The sequence below is a fragment of the Sesamum indicum genome, linkage group LG13, assembly GCF_026168435.1.
Source record: "Sesamum indicum cultivar Baizhima isolate 11 linkage group LG13, ASM2616843v1, whole genome shotgun sequence".
Taxonomy (NCBI): Eukaryota; Viridiplantae; Streptophyta; class Magnoliopsida; order Lamiales; family Pedaliaceae; genus Sesamum; species Sesamum indicum.
The window spans coordinates 5,320,821-5,340,390 of NC_142669.1; the positions used below are offsets into that span (position 1 = coordinate 5,320,821).

The 19,570-nt window shown below is 32.9% G+C and overlaps 1 pseudogene; it reads right to left on the reverse strand.

Moving 5' to 3' along the window:
- Positions 1–19,570, reverse strand: part of LOC105178817 (ubiquitin C-terminal hydrolase 13-like) — a 157,711-nt pseudogene that overhangs the window by 129,985 nt on the left and 8,156 nt on the right.

Consider the following 19,570-nt stretch of genomic DNA (forward strand, 5'->3'; position numbering starts at 1 on the left):
GGCAACATTCAAAATGTTAAGTGTCTCCAATTTAGTACCCATGTAAGTAACTCCAAAGTGGAAACGGTGCTGATCAAGATCAAAAGCAGAGCCAATCAACAAACTCTAATCATGCCTTCCACATATATTTCTATTTGCAAGTTTTCTCTTTTATTTAATACTTATATATTTTTAGTTTTACAGACATTTTATATAAATGGGATGATTATACAATCCTTCATTGAAATTTGACGTAATTATATATAAATTGTCTGTAGTTTGAAAAATTATATTTAGTAATAATATCTTTTATTTTCATCCAACAACTTAATTCCTCTACTAGTCAAAATTCATAGAATTTTCTTATATATTAGTAAAAGATATTGGAATGGAAAACTATATTTACCCGCGAATGACTTACTACTTATTGCAGGTCAAACAAACTTTTCCTTGCATAACACCTTATAAGGGTGAAGATATATCTGCTCGCATTAACGTGCGTGAAGATGTATAAGAGTAGTTTAAATAGAAAAAAATTATTTGACCTATAATAAATCAGTAATAAGTCAATCAAACGTAAATATGAAGTTTCATTCAATTTTTTTTTGCTAATATCAACACATTTGGTGAATGTTGACTAACGGGGAGAACTATTTGTTATATGAAAATAAAATCAGAAGTACTTGATGTAATTTTTCAAATCACATGGAATCTATGTATAATTATACCAAATTTAAAGAAAAGGCATCCTAATTATCCCTAAATAAATACATATTTAATACTATAATGTAAAATATATTAGAATTGTGTTCAACGAATATCTTATTTTTGGAATTCTATAAAATAATATGATAATTTAACTTAAGTATTTACTAAAGTAATGATTAATAAATGATTTAGTATTTTTTATGTTGTTATACATTGAGATATAATACTACTTGTTCTTCTATTTTATTTTACATAATTATCAAAATAATAATTTAAATTGCTATAGCAGTATCTTAATTATTTCATAATCAGTTTGGTTTTATTTTTAGAAAATTTTCTTTTCAATTACATATATATATTATTAAAAAATTTTGTTATATAATTAATTCAGAACAAAAAACGTTTATAAGATAATCTTCTTTATAGTGATGAAAAATTCCAAGAAATACTGAATATTTTTGTATGTTTTATACTTTATTAATGAAATATGTAAATTAGCAAGTTATGTTTAAATATTTACATAATTTAATTTTTATCTTTACACATCTTTGCTAACTAAACTAATCCATTTTGTAGAATTAGCATAAGTAAGAAGTTTTTAAAATTTTATATTTTGTAATAATCGATCAGTATAAATATTTAAATATTATTATACATTCAATTTCATATTAATTGTCATTATACTTTCATAATTTATTAACTAGTTTTGATTAAAAAAAATGTATATATATAAAAATATTTTTATGATTAAACATAAGGTAAATCTTTCTTTTTTTGTGTGTAATATGTTTAATAAATATCCTTAAATACATAAATGTTTTAATGTTATCTTCCCAATCAAAATTTTAAATTTTCTTAATGAATAACCTTGAGTTCGAACTTAGTTTTTCCTTTTCAAGTTATGTCGAGCCCTAACTTGAGCTTGAATCTTAAAATTTTTCCGAACTCATACCCTTACAATTACCGAAACAAAAATAGAAACAAGAAGTCAATGCTATATATTATCCAACACAACTCGAACTGCATTTTCTATTATAATTCTTGTTGCATCTTCTATTTTGTTTTACACATACAGATCACGTGTATAAAGATTATGTTATAATTTTATCTAAGGGAAATATTTTATACACGTCAAAATATATATGTGAAACTAAATAAACAGGAGTAGAAAATCCTATGTAAACACAACCAGGAAAAACCGCATAATGATGTGGCAAAAGCGATAAAAAATAATAATTAAGAAGCATAAGATGTTTACGGTGTAGGACTCCTCTAGGAGTGTCAATGGCCGATTACGATGATGAGTTTTATTTCGGCGCTTTCCCTATAGCCAAAAATGCTGGAAGTACACTGGTGCAAGAAATTCTCTGGCAATCTTTTCCTGTCAATCATCTTCAATTTTAGCTAATACGAACATAGTACAAGTATCGAAAAATAACATTTTTCTTTCCATAAAATAAAGCCGTCCACTTTTGGTCACATTGGTTATAGGACAATCACTTTTGGTTGCCAACTTTCAAAACTTGGCACTTTTAGTCTCATGACACCTTTCCATTAGATATTAACACAAAAAAACTACGTGATAGTTTAGTGCATGGAAACAAAAGTGTTGTCTTTTTAAGTTCCGACTAAAGTAAGAGTCATGTAACCAAGGGACCAAAAGTGTAAAGGCCCAACGACCAAGTATTTTCGTTAAAATATTTAACAGAAAGGTGTAATGAGACCAAAAGTATTACTTTTCATAAGTTACAGGGACAAATGTGAGAATTCCATAACCAACGGGACAAAAAATAGAAAGACCCTAAATTACGATACTAAAAATATTATTCCAACATAGTACAAGTGACAAAAGAGTCAAAAGAACTACAACTTTAATTACATTATGGATATTTAAGGAATAGTAGAATGCTAAATGGTTAAAATTACTAACATATTGGACGAAACATGCTATTTTCCCAATACAATACAAGTAACACAAGAATAACAACAACAACAACTAAAACGTTAAATGGTTAAAATTACTAAAAAAGAACATGCTTCACAAGAAGAACAAAAGTGTACTCCCGTAAGAGTAAATGATATTGGACACAGGCTAATCATATGCAGAGGGGAAAAAAATACAATTACATACCTAAACAAGCAGATTTGACAATAAGAAAAGTTCCAATTGATAGCTAGTGAACTAATAAGGTTGATTTTTATTATTGGTTGTTCTCTGACATAGGGGGAGATTAAATTTTCTAGTGCAGTTGTTAGTTACAAATTCTATTACATTTTATACACGACATGTGTATAAATTCCTTCCTTAGATGAAATTAATCACGTAATCTTTTAATTAAGGTGTGTATGTATGCTATGGAATAAAAACTACAACATGAATTGTAACAGAAAGTTCAATCTGTATAAAAGGACGCAACAACTGTTAAGATTATGAGAATCTAACTTCAAGCAATTGGAAATACTTATATAGCTTAAAAGTGTAAAATGGCATAAACTTTGGCATGATCCACTAAATCAAAACATATATCCTTTCCAATCTGCCTTGCAAAATCTTCATCAGTCACAACCTAAAGACATCACCATCGTTGTCTAATTAAAAATCTGCTTAAAATGAAGACAATGAAATAGTAAAACTGTTACTATATAGAAGAATTGTCAATATAATTTACCTTTACAATGATGTACATATCAGCTTCTGCTTTTTTTTTTCTTCTTTAGTTCTTTCTCTTTTTGCTCCCTCTTCAACCTTTGCTACACGAACAAAAAATTTTACTAATGCGAAATATATAGAAAAAGAATAACAAGATGTTTCGCTAAGCTTATAAGCACATGATCGGATCATTTTATAAGATGTTTAGAACCCTATAAGCTCTTGAGAACCATTTAGTAATTTTGTTTTTAAGAGCTCATGAGATCCTAAGTAAGATGTTTTGGATCTTATAAGCTCTTTAAGAAAAGGTTAACTTCACCTATCTTGTTTTTAAAATATCTTATAAGTTCTTCAAATAACGTCCAAAAAACTAAAACACACTCACAATTTTGTTAGTATTTCAGTTTTAACCTTCATATAAGTTATATCCCCCCAAAACAAAATTATCTATTTGTATAATTTTAAATTCTAAGAGTTTGATGAATTTTTTTGGTTATTATTACATTATAAAAAGCTTAGGGTAAATTATATTTTGCTATCCGAACTACACCCATTTTTACACTTCGCTATTGATTTTTTTTTTTTTTTTGTCACCTTACCATATCATCTTTGCGAAATTAGTTCTTTGCCATATATGATCATCTTTTTATTGATTTTAGGCCTAGAGAACATTGCATGTTGCACATATGTGTGATGTTTTTTTGATAAAAAACTTGATTGAGAAATAGTTACAAATGGCAAATTGTAAAATTTTGTAAAATTAAGATAGTAAGTTGACACAAAAAAAGTTTAGATGCCAATGTGTAAAAACGGTCATAGTACGGATGACAAAATATAATTAATCCAAAAGCTTATTACGTCTAACACTCTAATGTCGTACAAGCTCAAGCATCATATTTATCCAAATAATTTAAGAACTTATTTTTAAAGTAAGAATAAAAATCTATAAAATCTTAAAATATCTTATAAGATCTAGAAGCGTAAGATGTTTCAATTAAAATTAGCCAAACACCCTCTAAGTTTCTTTTATAAAAGCAAAAATGACCTAAGCTGATTTTTTATCAAACCTTAAGATGTTGAGAAATATCTCTGTCATCAATGTCGCACAGTATTTTATCCTTGTCACTTTCACGTATGTACACCAGCATATAGGCATTAGACTGCCTCGTAAACTTGAGGGGGGCATTATATGCATTTTTCGTCATTACATGCTGTCAAGACATAAATGAAAAGGTAAGAAAGTATCAACAAGTTTTAACAAAAGCATGAAAAATGAAAGGAGAACTTACTTCTTCTTCACCTCCAGAAAGCTCGTCTAAAGCCTTTATTATGTCTTCTTTTGTCACTCGTTCATCATGGAATTTATACCTGAAACCATTGTTTTCGAAATCACCATATTGCATTCCATAACTCCAAAGTTTGCAATTTACATGCCAAGCCTTAATTCTATTAAATTTATTTCATAAAAAAATTAATAGTGTACCAAAATCACACATAGTGTATCAAATGAAGCTAGTTAAGTTTAAGCTTCTAAACAATACAAAGCTAAAGAACATTTATAAATATAGATATGCAATTTTTTATGGATTAAATTCCATAACTAATTCAATACCACTGGTTGGATAGAGTTGGGCTTATGAATGCATAATAGTGTCTGCAGTGCACACCACAACTGTGGACCAAAACACTGCAAAGAAAGAAAATAGTCATTAATGCAAATGTAAACTAATATTCTGGGACAAAATGCATGAAATCCCCCTGTGTTTTAAAAAGTATGCAAAAAATATCCCCCTATTTTCAGAATACGTTAAAAACCCCCATTCTGTTAGCAACTAAGGGGAAGTGGAGGAAACGTGTATCTCCTGCTTTGGTAGTTATTTTCTGCGGTTTAGGTCATATTTAACGATAATTTAGACTAAAATACCCATCTTTGGGTCTATATAATATACAAAGGGCTTTTTGGCTTATTTTCTGTCTTTCCTTTTGGCATTTCAAACCCTAAAAATAAGTATTAAATTGCTATATTAAATTTAAATTAAAATATTAAATTATATTTAATTTATTGAATATTAAATTATTTTATATTTAAATTCTAATAATTTTGTAATTGTTACTTATTAAAGCTAAAATTAATTTTAATTAATTAAAATATATATTTAATTACAATAATTATTATTAATTAGCCAAAAATATTTAATTATTATAATTTTTTAAAATATTCATAATTAACTAAAATATATTTTAGTTAATATAATTAAAATTAATTAAAAAATTAGAAAAAAAGAAAATCTGCTATTTCGCCCCTTTTTCGCCGGAAACTTGTTTCTAAGTTTTCAGCGCTGTGCGAACGAATTTACGACAGCCAATGGTGCCATTAGAATCCTCTCTTCAAGACGAATATTTTCATATCTTTAATTTGAGTTTTCGTCAATTCTAAACAGTGGGCTCAAGTAACGATTGCCGAACATGTTTGCCGTTGATTCATCTCTGTCTCGTCGAACCTTGATCTAAGACCACTACCATCATAATCGTCTCTTCAAGGCGATTTTAACGAGACCAACCTCACTCAATTTGATAAAATATTTATGGAGATATGATGATTTTAACAAAATCTCGTCGCCGGCGATGAGATTTTTGGGAGTGGGGGCGCAGCAGGGGGGTAAAGGGGTGGGTGAGGTAGTTATTTTTTTTTAATATATAATAATAATATATTTTTAAAAATTTTAAATTATTTATATATAATATAAGTTTAGTAATGTGTTGAATCTAGACCTTTTATTTTTTTAAAATCTAACGATTGAGATTAATTGATTAGATCTAACGATCAATATTTGAACAACAAATATCCAACGGTCATTAAAATAGAAAATAATATATATTAAGTAAGGGTATCACGGTCATTTTCTAAATAAATAACATCATTAGTTGGATTTAACGGAGAGGGAGCGATTGAGCTGAGCTTTACAAAACACATGGGAGCTTTTAGCCTATTTTGAAACTAGGGGGGTTTTTCTTGCAGACTTTTTACAACACAGGGGGGTTTTATGCATTTTGTCCAAAGTTTTGCAAGTGTCAAGAATAAGAAAATTTAGAGATCTTGCAATTTGGATAAGAAAATAATCCCAATGGTCAATTTATATTTTTTGAAATTTGGCATTTTAGTTCTCTGTGTTACTAGATTTGCAAAATAGGTTCTATCGCTTTCAAGGGTTTTTCAATTTTGGTCCATATGGGAGCCAAAGTTCAAATTAAAGAAGAAGCATGTGTGAGGAATATGTTTTTCTCCAGAAACATTTACAAACTCTGGTGATTGAAAGACCAGAATTGAAAAAATTTACAAGTTTACATGACATATTTGCTATACTGGAAAAATAAATGACTAAATCGTCATAATGCAAAAGATACAGGATGAAAAATTCATTTAAGCTAAATAAAGTATAAAGAAAGGAATTGCCATTACAGAAATTGTAGGTGTTAAACATCGTTCAACGTAAATAGTAAGCACAACAAACATGCCACAGATGAATGCTTAATAAATTCATCAAGATAATATCACATTCATAAAGATTGCTAAATAATTTTCAAAACCGCCAATCCAATTGGCTTTCTGGTCACCATTTCTAACATGTTAGTCAAGGATTCCGAATGATGTTTGCACTTATTGCCCAAAGAAGGGCCATTGGAAGAGAGAGTTCTAAGCTCCTCTCCAATGAATGTAAAATCTTTGATTGAGTATTAACATAATTACCATTCTACTCTTGGTATTGGTTACCAATGAATCATAATCTGCGGATGGTTTTTAGGTGGTGATGAGGAGTAGAAAAGCCGAAACAAGAAGGTCATAAGATTTAACGATAGCAGGTATTGCTGCAAAGACTAAGGACTCAGTTAGTCTTAGTGGTACTCATGTTAGGATAGTGTTTCTGTAACCTAGAATCATCGAAGTAGTATTTTCAATTATTGTTTGACAATTTGATAGATGTTTTGATCAATAAAGTCTTTTATTTGACATTAATGGGATTCATGTCTGCTGGGTGAAATATAAAATACTATCTCATAATTGAATTATGCATACTCAAATAAAGAATTAATGATAATCAAAAGCGAGACTTACAGTTCTGGCTGGAGAATCTCTTCTAGTGGAGCATAAGAAAGAGTGCTGGATTCAAAGAGTACTAGAAATAGGCGACTTGGATCCATTAGCTTTGAAAATCTTTTCTGAGAAGGAGAAAGACTGCAAAAGCTCTTTCGTGGGACAAAATGAGCTAACCAATTAGACGTTGGATTGGATCTAATGTGGACATCTGTAAGTCACGAAAATACACAATTTGTATGGGGTTCACAAATCTATTTCTATTTGATCAGGTTCAATGAATTAGACTCAGAGTGGTGAACCATATTGATTGCCTTTAGATTGGATCGAGAGGGTATGCATTTAGTGGTTGTTCTTAAATATCAAGAATGAGAATGTTACTCTCACTAGGTGAAGTTCTTCTTGAAAGCACCACGGTTGACAGGTCTCTGGTAAGGAAGAAATTGGAGATTATTTGATTGGTGTTTCACGAAAATAAGTTGGCCCTTATTGTATGATGAAACTGTCGTCCTACAAAGAACTTGAGTTAATGGGATATCCCATACACTTCAAGGAAATAGTGAGAGTAGGTTTTTATAAGACTTATAAAAAAATCATTCGTAATACTATCTCTAACTGATCATTGCCATTCCTTGTTTGTCTAAGAAATTGGATTACAATCCAATAGGACATAAGGAGGAGCGATGTGGGACATCTGTTAGAACCAATATTTTGGAGCCTAAGGATTCACTATGAAATTCAAACTAGGTTTAAGACTTCAATAACTGGAATATTCGGCATATCAAAGGATCATACTAGGTATGATTTGATAAAATGAGCCTAAGATCAGTGAGAGTTGGATTGAGTTCCAATGTGTTTAGTCTGTAAATGTCTTACTCATTGAGAATGAGGTTAAGATGTTTGAGAAGCGACTGAGAGCCTTTTTGTGGAAAGGTACGATGACCAGTGGTTATGCCAAGGTAGCGTGGCAGGATGTATGTAGGCCGATTGAGGAAGGAGGTCAGGGCTTATGTGACATTGCTACCTTAAACCGCCCATTAATTTTTGCAAAAAGCTTTGTGATGTGATACGGTGTGATAAGACATCCATTTGTTTGGAATGGCTTTACCAGGGATGATTACGAGAGACATCCATTTGGACAGTATTAGACCATGGGGGTTCGTGGGGATAGAGGAAGCTCCTTCGACTACGCTCCTTATTAAGGCCGACGGTGGAATATCAGTTTGGAGATGGGTCTTCGGTATATCTTTGGCAGGATCCGTGGCATGAGCTTGGCCCTTTAATTCACCGATTTCCATTTTGGAGAAACTCAGTCACATTATTCAGGATGGGCAATGGCACTGGCCTATCAATCCACGTTACATTGAGTATTTGAAAATACTACAGGCGCTACCCACAATCTATCAAGGGAATGATCCCATTTCATGGCATTATAAGGATGGTCTACCTATTGTAGAGTCTACTCGATATCTGGGCCCATCAGGACCCAAGGTAGGCTAGCCCTCACTACTTTTGGGTTCCTTCAAGATTTCGAGACATAACTTCATACTATGGCTTGACATCCAGGAGAAACTTTCCACGGCCGATAAACAATGGTTCTCCCACATAGATGCCTGTATATTGTGTGAAGGAGTGGCGAAACACATAATCATTTGTTTTTTCGGTGTCGGTTTTCTCAATGATGCTTAATAATCTTAAATGGTATGTATGTTTTCGTTGGCCGAATCATAATTGGCTAAGGGATATTACTTGGGCAACAATAAAATGGAGAGGGAAACACCTCATAAACGCGGCATATCAGGTATTGCAGGCTTCTTGTGTCTATCATATATGGCGAGAATGCAACCAACGACGATTTGAGCAGATGGATTGGACGGCTGACTCGCTAGCGTTTTTTATTTTAGAGGATGTTCGGCAGAGGATAGTTAGTGTTACATTACCTCCCTCTGTTAGTTCTTGTGCGCTTTATAGAAGATGGCGTATCCCTTGGCTTTTCGAGGGAGAACTCTCACTTTGAACATTGTTGTACTATACGATTATACCTTTTACTTAATGAAATTTACATTACCGAAAAAAAAAACTAAAATAAGCAATCTACAATTAATATAATTAAACACAATAAAATTTTAAATTAGCCGTTGTTACCGGGCAACCAACTTAAGAGATGATCTGTACTAGTTGACACTCCAAAATTTGAGTAATAATCTACAAGCTAATCAAGTTTATATGTACGAAAATTAGAGTGTTGAGAGTGTGTGGTTAATAAGAATTTCTACAATAGATGGAATGAAATGAAAACAACTTGCACATATACTTGGAACTCTTAATATAACCTTGAAGACTAGCCATTAGAAAATGAAGCCGTTATTTTGTAATGGACTTTGTAATGGTCATTACAAAAATCCGTCTCTAATGTTATGGCTTGTTAATGCTATCTTCTTGTATAATTTTCGGGGGGTTTTCTCACTACCATTGTAATAGATCCTTATTTAACCAAAAAGCCAATACAAAAAAAAAAATAAAAAACACTAGCGATTATAAAAACCATAGCAAATCAGCATCGGTCAATAAATTATAACGGTTTTAGGCAAATGAAAACTTGTTACGGCTTCTGTAATGGTTCTTGCCATTACAAAATAAATACATTTTAATTCCCAATCAATAACGTTAGCACGTTCCATCCGATACAAAATTGTTGAGGCCGTGTGTATTTTAACATCCATGTAGCCGTTTCAAATTCCGCAATTTTTTATAGTGACATTTGATGATTTTGTAGTGAAATGAAAGTAAAATATAATATATAAAATTAATCAATCATAGTCCCTTACTTTTGGAATTTTTTATGAGAAACTCTAATTTAATAAAATTAATCATGCATTATTTGTACATTTTTTTTAATTTTAACGAATTTCTATGTTTTTAGTTTTATTTATTTTGGTTATTTTATTTATTACAACTAGCAGTTCACGCACATGCGATGTGTGGACAAACAAAAAAAGTTACGATAAAAATATTAGGGTAAATAACATTGACATCCTCTGAGATTAGGTCAAAATACACAAACATTCTCTTCTTTTTGCAAAATTACAGCTACAAGTCAAGAGGATATAATTGTAATTATATTTATACTCCTATTCAAATGTAAAACTTACAGAAACACCATATGAAAAGTATTACAGAACACACTAACACCCCTTGGGGGTTGTAGCTGTAATTTTACAAAAGGTAGGAGAATTTGTGTAAACTGGCCTAACCTCAAGGAGTGCCAATATAATTTACCTAAAATAGTAATATACATTAATCATTGTGTTAAATTATGCATTTTGGTCAATTTTAATACATATATAGCATCAAGTGCAATGATATAAATGTACGGTGAGTAGCGAAAAAAAGAAAGAAGTTTGTGAGAGAAGAAATAGTGGTAATTATGGGTTTATTAAATATATAAACATGTGTGTGGAAAAAAATATGGAGAATGGGTGAGAGATATATGAAGTAGTGGGTTGAAAGAAAGAAATGAATTTTAAGGGGTAAATTATTAATCTAACCCAAGTTTGTTTTAAAAGAAGAAATGAATTAATGGGTAAATTAATTTTCTTTTATTATAGTATAGTATACATATCATGATGTCTTTCATTTTTACATTATTGATGTGACATGAAAGGATTTTAAACTAATTACTTTTAATTGTTTTTAATCAAAATTTTAATCTAATTAGACAACTGCATTAGCAGTATTTATATCACAAGATCCAATAATTCTGGTAATTTTTGTCAAAATATTATTTGCATTCTGCATTTACTTCTAAATTGTGAAATATTATTGCATAAAATATTATTTTTTTCCATTATTTGCAATTTTGCAAAACGTAGGGGCATTTGTGTAAACTGGCCTAACCTCAAGGGATGCTAATATAATTTACTGAAAATATTAATATACATTAACCATTGTGTTAAATTATGCATTTTGGTCAATTTTAACACTTATATAGCATCAAGTGAAATGATATAAATGATGGCGAGGATGTAGGAAGCTTCACCCATATCCTTCAAGGAAAATTGAGTGGACAATCATATTAGAAATGGTGACCAAAAAGCCAATTGGATTGATGATTTTAGGAACCATTTAGCAATCTTTATGAATGTCATATTTTCTTGATAAATGTAGTAAGTATTCATCTGTGGTACCATGTGTTTGTTGTGCTTACTATTTACATTGAACCAAGTTTTAACGTTACAACAAATACCCATAGACCAATTGAATAATCCACGTAGTTGGGCTGCGGATTGGATGGCAGCTATGAAACCAACTTTTCAGGGTTGGCCTGAAATATTCCAAGTCGAGGACCTCGAGACTGGGCATCGAGAGTCCTGTAGAGATTTGCACTAAGTATTCCATTCATTGGAATAGTGTCGTGTATCATAGCCAACAGATATGGGATGTCTATGCAATTTTAGTGGATTAATTGACAAGGTTGTTAACAAATTGAACTGACTCGCGGGAATCGTTATATGGAAGCCTTGGAGGCTTGGTCGGTATGACTTGAATTCCCGGCTCCGATAGTACACGATTAGTCCTTGACTTGAGAAATCATGGCAATTGCATGTATATGATGCCTATATCTTGGATCTGGCGAGAGATCTTGTGCCTTCGATGTGGTCATTATAAGCCTTTTCCAGTGTAGTTGGATTATGTACTGAGGATGGTGGATTTCAAGATGGAATCTGTCCCCTGTCAGTATATGATAGATATATCTCTTGCGCGCTCTGAGATGGTTTAGACTATGGCCATAGTAATTGATCGAATACGAAATGGTTTCCTTTATTGATCAATAGAGTAAACTCATCACAAGTACTCAACATAGTTGCCTAGTCCAGAATGGGAACCGACGCCAATTAATGGCCTAGACTAAGGCCAGGAGATGGTCGACGGAAGGACAATACTTGTATGGAACTCGGGAGCCTAAATGTTCACGCCAACATTCACTTAGTCTCTAGTGCCATGGACGGCCACCCATAGTGACGGGCGTTTTCGATTAATGGTTAATAAGAAATAATTAATTAAATTAGATTTAATTAATTATTTGTGTTGGACACAATGCCCAAGTCTAGTTGAGGGTGAACCTAAAGAGTCACACACAAATCATATAGAATTCCTGGAATTAATTTGGAATTAACTCGAGAATTTAATTGGATTAAATTAATTCAAGGAGAATATATAAATAATTGGATCATTTATTTAATAATTCATTTGATGGAAGGCTCAAGAATTAATTAATTAGATTAATTAATTTTTGGCTTAACACCTTTAAATTAATTGTATTAATTTATTTAGTTTGGCTTAATTAATTTATTGGATCAATTAATTAGAGTTTGGCTTAGATTTATTTAATTGAATTAAATGAATTTTTAGACTTAGTTGGGCTAAAATTAATTTAATTAATTATTTTTCTGTAGATTTTGGTTGGGCTTAATTTAATTTGATTAAATCAAGTCCGGTCCATACTTGAATTCCAAGTCCATTTGAGGGAGGTTGGAGCAAGTTAAGAAGGAGTTGAAACTCCTCACCATGACAAATATAATGGAGTGTTTATTTCATCTTGGTTGAAGGTTATATGCTTATGTGTGTATAGGTTGCCTTGGAGACAAACTTGGTAGTTATTGAATTTTGAATTCAATTGTACGTAATATACAAACCAACATCTAAGCCACGAAATTTGCTCTCTTTTCTCTCCAAAAACATTTTTCATTTTGTTCTACATTGAATTGGATTTAAGTTAGAACATAAAACATTCCAAAAGCACTAAATAATAGTGTTAGTGTGGAGTTGTTTTTCTTCTTGTCCTTTTTCTATCTAGCAATAGAAAAAAAAACTATATCTCTTCCTTGGTGTGGTGTGGAAAAATTAGAGGGGTTGTAATTTGGATCCTAAAGTGAACGGAACGGGAGAACGTAAAGGGAATAATGCACGTTGCTGCTCAACTATACAAACAAAAAGGTAAAGTTTCATTTTTGTTTTCATGCTTTTTGTTTCATCCTCTAGCCACTAGTCTAGCATGTTTATATGTTGATTATTATGCTTTTGACAAACACCAAGCGCCCGGAAATCTCAAAGGGAACACCGCTTTGAACCGTATTAATAATTTTTTTATTTCACGCTTCCACCGAATTCTCGGGCCATACCGATTCTTTCAGTGGTATCAGAGCTCGGTTCGGTGTTGTGGCTTTAGGATTAACATGTTATTATGAGTTGAGCGTGAACAACGTGCTTAATATGCTTTTGAAAAGCATGTTTTATGGCTTTGTAACATGATTATATGTTTAGAAAATGTGTATTAATTTTGCTCTTAAATTATGGATATTTATGCAATTTTTTAAAATTTGATTTTCTTTAAACATATGATTTTATTTCAGTTTTTAATTGCAAAAACTTAAAAAAAACATAATTTGAAAAACAGAGCACTAGAACCGTTGCTGCCCTACCGGCCGGGCCCGTGGCGTGCAGGCAGGGGCGCATGTGCGTGTAGCCAGCATCAGACGGCCATTTGATGTCCTAATGGCTGGGCCGTTTTGTGCCCTTTTTTTCGGAAAATTGGATTTTCTTGTTTTCTAAAATTTTTCTGAAATTATTAATTTTGGCAAATTTTAATTTTCGTTAGATTAGATTGTTTTCAAATTAAATTGTGTCTTAAATTAATTTGAAAATGGTTTCCAAACAAACAAACAAAACAAAATTGTACATTGGATGCATGGTTGATATCCATTTTTTTAATTGTATTATTAATATTTTATTTTCTTCATTTAATCATGTTCATGGTATATGATATTGGATATCTATTGTTAATTACAAGGATTGTATTTAGTTGTTTAAAATATTTATATTTAATATAAATGTGTTGGTTATTATTTATTGGATAACCAATGGGGATGATCACAAATCCCATTGTCCTATGGTTTAATTTTTTGTTGGGTGAGGCCTGCGTGGCACTTTATTTTAATTTCTTTTTTCGTTTTTAGCCTCGAAATAATAAGACTTTCTTTCTCCCTCCTTTTGTACTCCCCCAACTTTTGATTAAAATTTTCAATTTCAGTTGTAATGAGTGTAGTTAGTATTATGAGGTTCATTTATTTTGAATAAATGTAGGCTTCCAAGGAGAGAAAGGCCTAGCCCAGTTGGACGAAGCTCATGACGGAAGAAGAACAAAGAGGAAGGGCCATCAGAATGATAATGGGTTACTATTCTGTAATAGTTATGTTACACCCTAGATTGACCATAGACTCACTGCGGGCTCGATCAGTCACATAGGATTGGACTTGTGATCATCCAACAGGGGCGTGCTAGGTTTGTTTTTGCATGTAGTATATGTTTTAATATTAAAAGTATGATGTGTTTAGTATGCATCTTCTTCTACTCAATGATTAAAACTGATGCATTGCAAAATCTTATGATGATGAGATCTTGGTTACTACAAACTTAACTCTCACTTGGATGGTCCAAGTTAAATATTAAGCCCATAATGGATAAAATTCAAATGGTTGATTAAATCCTAGCCTTCCATCCACAACAATGTGGTGTGGATGCTACTTTCACCCAGTTGTGGTCTCACCAGTCGTGGCATGTTTGGAATGGAAGAAAGCTACACTATTGTTGTAAACGAAAGGAATACACTCATGTTTCCCTGTTTCACGAATCGTGGGGGGCGACAGTTGAGAAATTCGTTCGGTTGATGGGTCGGGCCTAATGCTAAGTAGCATGATTCACTTGGAGTCCTCCGGATCACGTGAAGAGTTGAGGCAAAATAACTTGTTGATCTCATTGGATGAGAATGGTATAGGTTACCTCCCATAAAACCTTTTTCCATGTGAATCGTAAAAGCGGGGCATGGAAAAATGCATTTGTGGTCTCCAAACCCATTAGGAAATAGTTTCCGAAAATCCCACATGAGAGTGGTGGGCTTTTTGAAGAAATAGTGGGACGAGTGAATGACTGAAGACCAAGTCTTGAACTTGATATATAATATTACAATAATCTACTAAAATTCTGTTTACATTTGATGTAGATGTCTAAGAATCCACTCACTGCAGTTCTTGAGACTAATAAATTTAACAAAACAAACTACAGTGATTGGCTGCAAAATTTTAGATTGTCCTAGATTTTGAGAACCAGACCTATGTTCTAGTTAGGTCTCTTCCTCAATTTTGCTGGAAGCGTCCACATGCGAAGAACGTTTGACGTTCGAGAAATGGCATGAGGACAACTGGAAGGTTTGCAGTATCGTACTGGGTCAATGACCAATGACATCCAGAAGCAGTACAACAGGCATTATGATATCCAATCGATAATGCTTCGCATAAGGCAGGTTTATGCGGTTCCGGACCGGCATATTAGATATGCTGTCATAAAAGCATTTTTTGATGCCAAGATGATTGAAGGGTCTTCTGTATAGGAGCATGGGGTTAAGATGCTATCTCTTATGGAGAAGCTCAAAGACCTCAAGGCTGATCCTGAAAAAGAGACGTTCATTGACGTGATCCTTCAGTCACTTCCTCCCTCCTTTGACCTATTTATTATGAGCTATAACATGAAATGCCTTGACAAAGACCTTCATGAGTTGATAAATATGTTGGTCCAGTACAAGGAAACGATTAAAAAGTCTGCGATATCAGTACTGGTAAGGGAGGCTTCAACCTCAGAAGCAAAAGGAAAAGGAGCCAGATGCTGGAGGAGGAAGAAGAGTAAGATAGAATCAGCTATTGCAAGCGCTCAGAGCACTCCTGTTGCCCAGCTGGGCATGGGTAAAAAGAAGAGGAAGCCAATTTAGCAGTCATGAATTCCAAAAGATGTTTCCATTAATTGCCATCAAAAGGGGTAATAGAAGATAGAGTGTCCATTCTCTATAATCAAGGTATAATTTGTTATTAAACCTTAACATGAGTATATTATAGTTTTTGGGTATTAGATACCAGTAAAGCACCGATCCGCATATAGTTTGCAGGTGGTGAAAAGGAGTAGAAGGCTGAGACAAACAGTCCTGAAACTTAGCAATGGCAGGGTTGTTGCTACTGTGGTTAAAGGACTAGATAGTCTTAGCTGTTAGTGATCATGTTAGGATAAAATTGATAGGATATAATTATGTAACCTAGTATGATCAAATTATGTTTTTTTCATTGTTGGACAATTTGGATTACATGATTTCGATCAATGATGTTTATTTCATTTGACAAAGAATGGTCATTCTTGTCGGCTAAGTTGTTTACGTAATTATTTCAACACTATCTCGTACTTAGATTATGAGTGCTCAAAATAAATAGTAAAATGGATAAAAAAGATAAACTCACAGATCTGGCATGCGAAGTTAGGTCACATTTCTTTAGTTCAGATAAGGAAGTTGGTGAATTCAAATGAGTCTATAAATAGACAAGTTGAGTTTACAAACTTGCAAGTCCTTCCTGAGAAATATGAGGACCGAGAAGTACTTTGTAGGATAAAGTGTGCTTGCCAATGGTCTATTTGGTTGGATCCAATTAGACATCTATGAGACATTAAATATACAGAGCTAGAAGGGGGTTTACAAGTCTAAGGACCTTTGGAAGGTTCGGAGAATTAGACTCGAAGTATAGAACCAAACTGGTTATAAAATTAAATCCTTCGACTGATCGAGGTAATATGTATTTAGTGGGAGTTCTTGAAGTATCTAATGAGAATGGAATTCTCACTCAGCGGAATTCTTCTTTGGAGTGCCATAATGGAACGGCGTCTCTAATAAGGGAGGGATCGAACCTTGTTGGACTTGGTTCGTGTTCTATCACTAAACTACCTTGGCCCATGTGGCATCGCAAGGTTGCTACCACTACGTACTTTTGTATATGGGATGACTTGTATACATTAAGGGACTAGTGGGAGGCAAACTAGATTTGTACAGGTTCATTTATTATACTAAGGGAAATTGGATTTTGTTGGATAACTGACATGAGGAGTAGCTCCTTGAGGAATCAAGTGGAGAGACACCTGAGTCAAATGTAGCAAAGATCATTTGTAATCGAATTCTTCCACTAACTCTCTATATTTTAGCGTCCTGAAGGATGACTAGAACACCTTAGTTACCTAATAGGTACAGGTTTCTGAGTCTGACTAATCAATTGGAATATGATCCAAAGATACAAGGAGAAGCGATGTAGGACATCGTGTTGGATGAATGGCTTGGAGCCATGAGATTCGACATGGAGTACAAACTAGGTTTGAAACTTCTTGTATCTGGAATATTCGTGTAGACAAGTCATGCAGGGTTTGACACAGGTCAAGAAAATATGGTAGACCTTTGAGACCGAGCAGGTATCATAGATTACTCACTCAGATAAGACTGAGGGATATGGGCGATTGGCTTTAGGTCAAATGGAAGAGTTAGAAATGGTGACCAAAAAGCCAATTGGATTGGCGGTTTTGGTATCATTTAGCAATTTTTATGAATGTGATATTATCTTGCTGAATGTAATAAGCATTCATCTATGGCACCATGTGTTTAATGGGCTTACTATTTACGTTGAATGGGGTTCTAACATCAAAAAAATGCTCACAGACGACTTGAATAACCCATGTACTTTGACTGTGCATTGGATGGCAGCTATGAAACAAACTTCTGAGGGTTGGTCTGAAACGTTCGAAGTCGAGGACCTCGAGATTGGGGATCGAGAGTCCTATAGAGACTTGCACTAGGTATTGCATTCATTGGATGAGTGTCGTGTTTTATCGGCAACATACATGAGATTTCTATGCAATTCTAGTGGATTAGTTGACAAGGTTGTTAACTGATTGAATTGACTCGTAGGAACCGTCATATGGAAGCGTTAGAGGTTTAGTCGGTATGACTTGAATTCCTGGCTCCGATAATACAAGATTAGTCCTTGGACATGAGGAATCATTGTAGTTGCATGCATATGATGGCTATATCTCGGATCTGGCAAGAGATGACTATGTCTTTATAAGCCTTTTCCAGTGTAGTTGGATTATGTATTGAGGATGGGGGATTTCAAGATAAAATCCATCTCCTATCGGTATATGATGGATATATCTCCTATGTGCTCTGAGATGGTTTAGACTCTCTAAGTCTGTGGCCATATCGATTCGTCGAATAGGAAATGGTTTCCTTTGTCGATTAATAGAGTAAAAGCATCTCAAGTACTCAACATAGTTGCCTTGTCCAGGATGCGAGCTGATGATCAATTCCATGCCCTAGACTAAGGCCGGGAGATGATCGACAGAAGGACCGTACCTGTATGGAACACGAGAGCCTAAATGTTCACCCCAACATGGACTGTTGCTAGACGGCCACCTATGGTGACGGGCGTTTTCGATTAATGGTTAATTAAATATAATTAATTAAATTAGATTTAATTTATTATTTGTGTCAGACACAATGCCCAAGTCTAGTTGAGGATAGACCTAAAGTGTCACATACAAATTATTATGGAATTAGTGGAATTAATTTAGAATTAATTTGAGAAGAGACGAATTAATTTAATTGGATTAAATTAATTCAAAGAGAATATATAAGTTATGAATTATTTATTTAATAATCCATTTGATGGATAGCTAAAAAATTAATTAATTGAATTAATTAATTTATGGATTAACACCTTTAAATTAATTGTATTTATTTGTTTGATTTGGCTTAATTAATTGATTGGATCAATTAATTAGAGTTTGGGCTTAGATTTATTTAACTGGATTAAATGAATCTTTAGACATAGTTGGGCTAAAATTAATTTAATTTGATTAAATCAAGCCCGATCCATACTTGAAGTCCAAGCTCATTTGAGGGAGGTGAGAACAAGTTAAGAAGAAATTGAAACTCCGCACCGAGATAAAGATAATGAAATTGTTATTTCATCATGGTTAAAAATTATATGCATGTGTGTTTATAGGTTGTCTTGGAAGCAAACTTGGTAGTTATTGAATTTTGAATTCAATTATATGTAATATACAAAAATACACACATATCATGAATGACTAGCATCTCAGCCACAAAATTTGCTCTCTTTTCTCTCCTTTTTGTTCTACATTTAATTGGATTCATGGTAGAACATAAAACATTCCAAAAACACTAAACAATAGTGTTAGTTCGGAGTTGTTTTTCTTCTTGT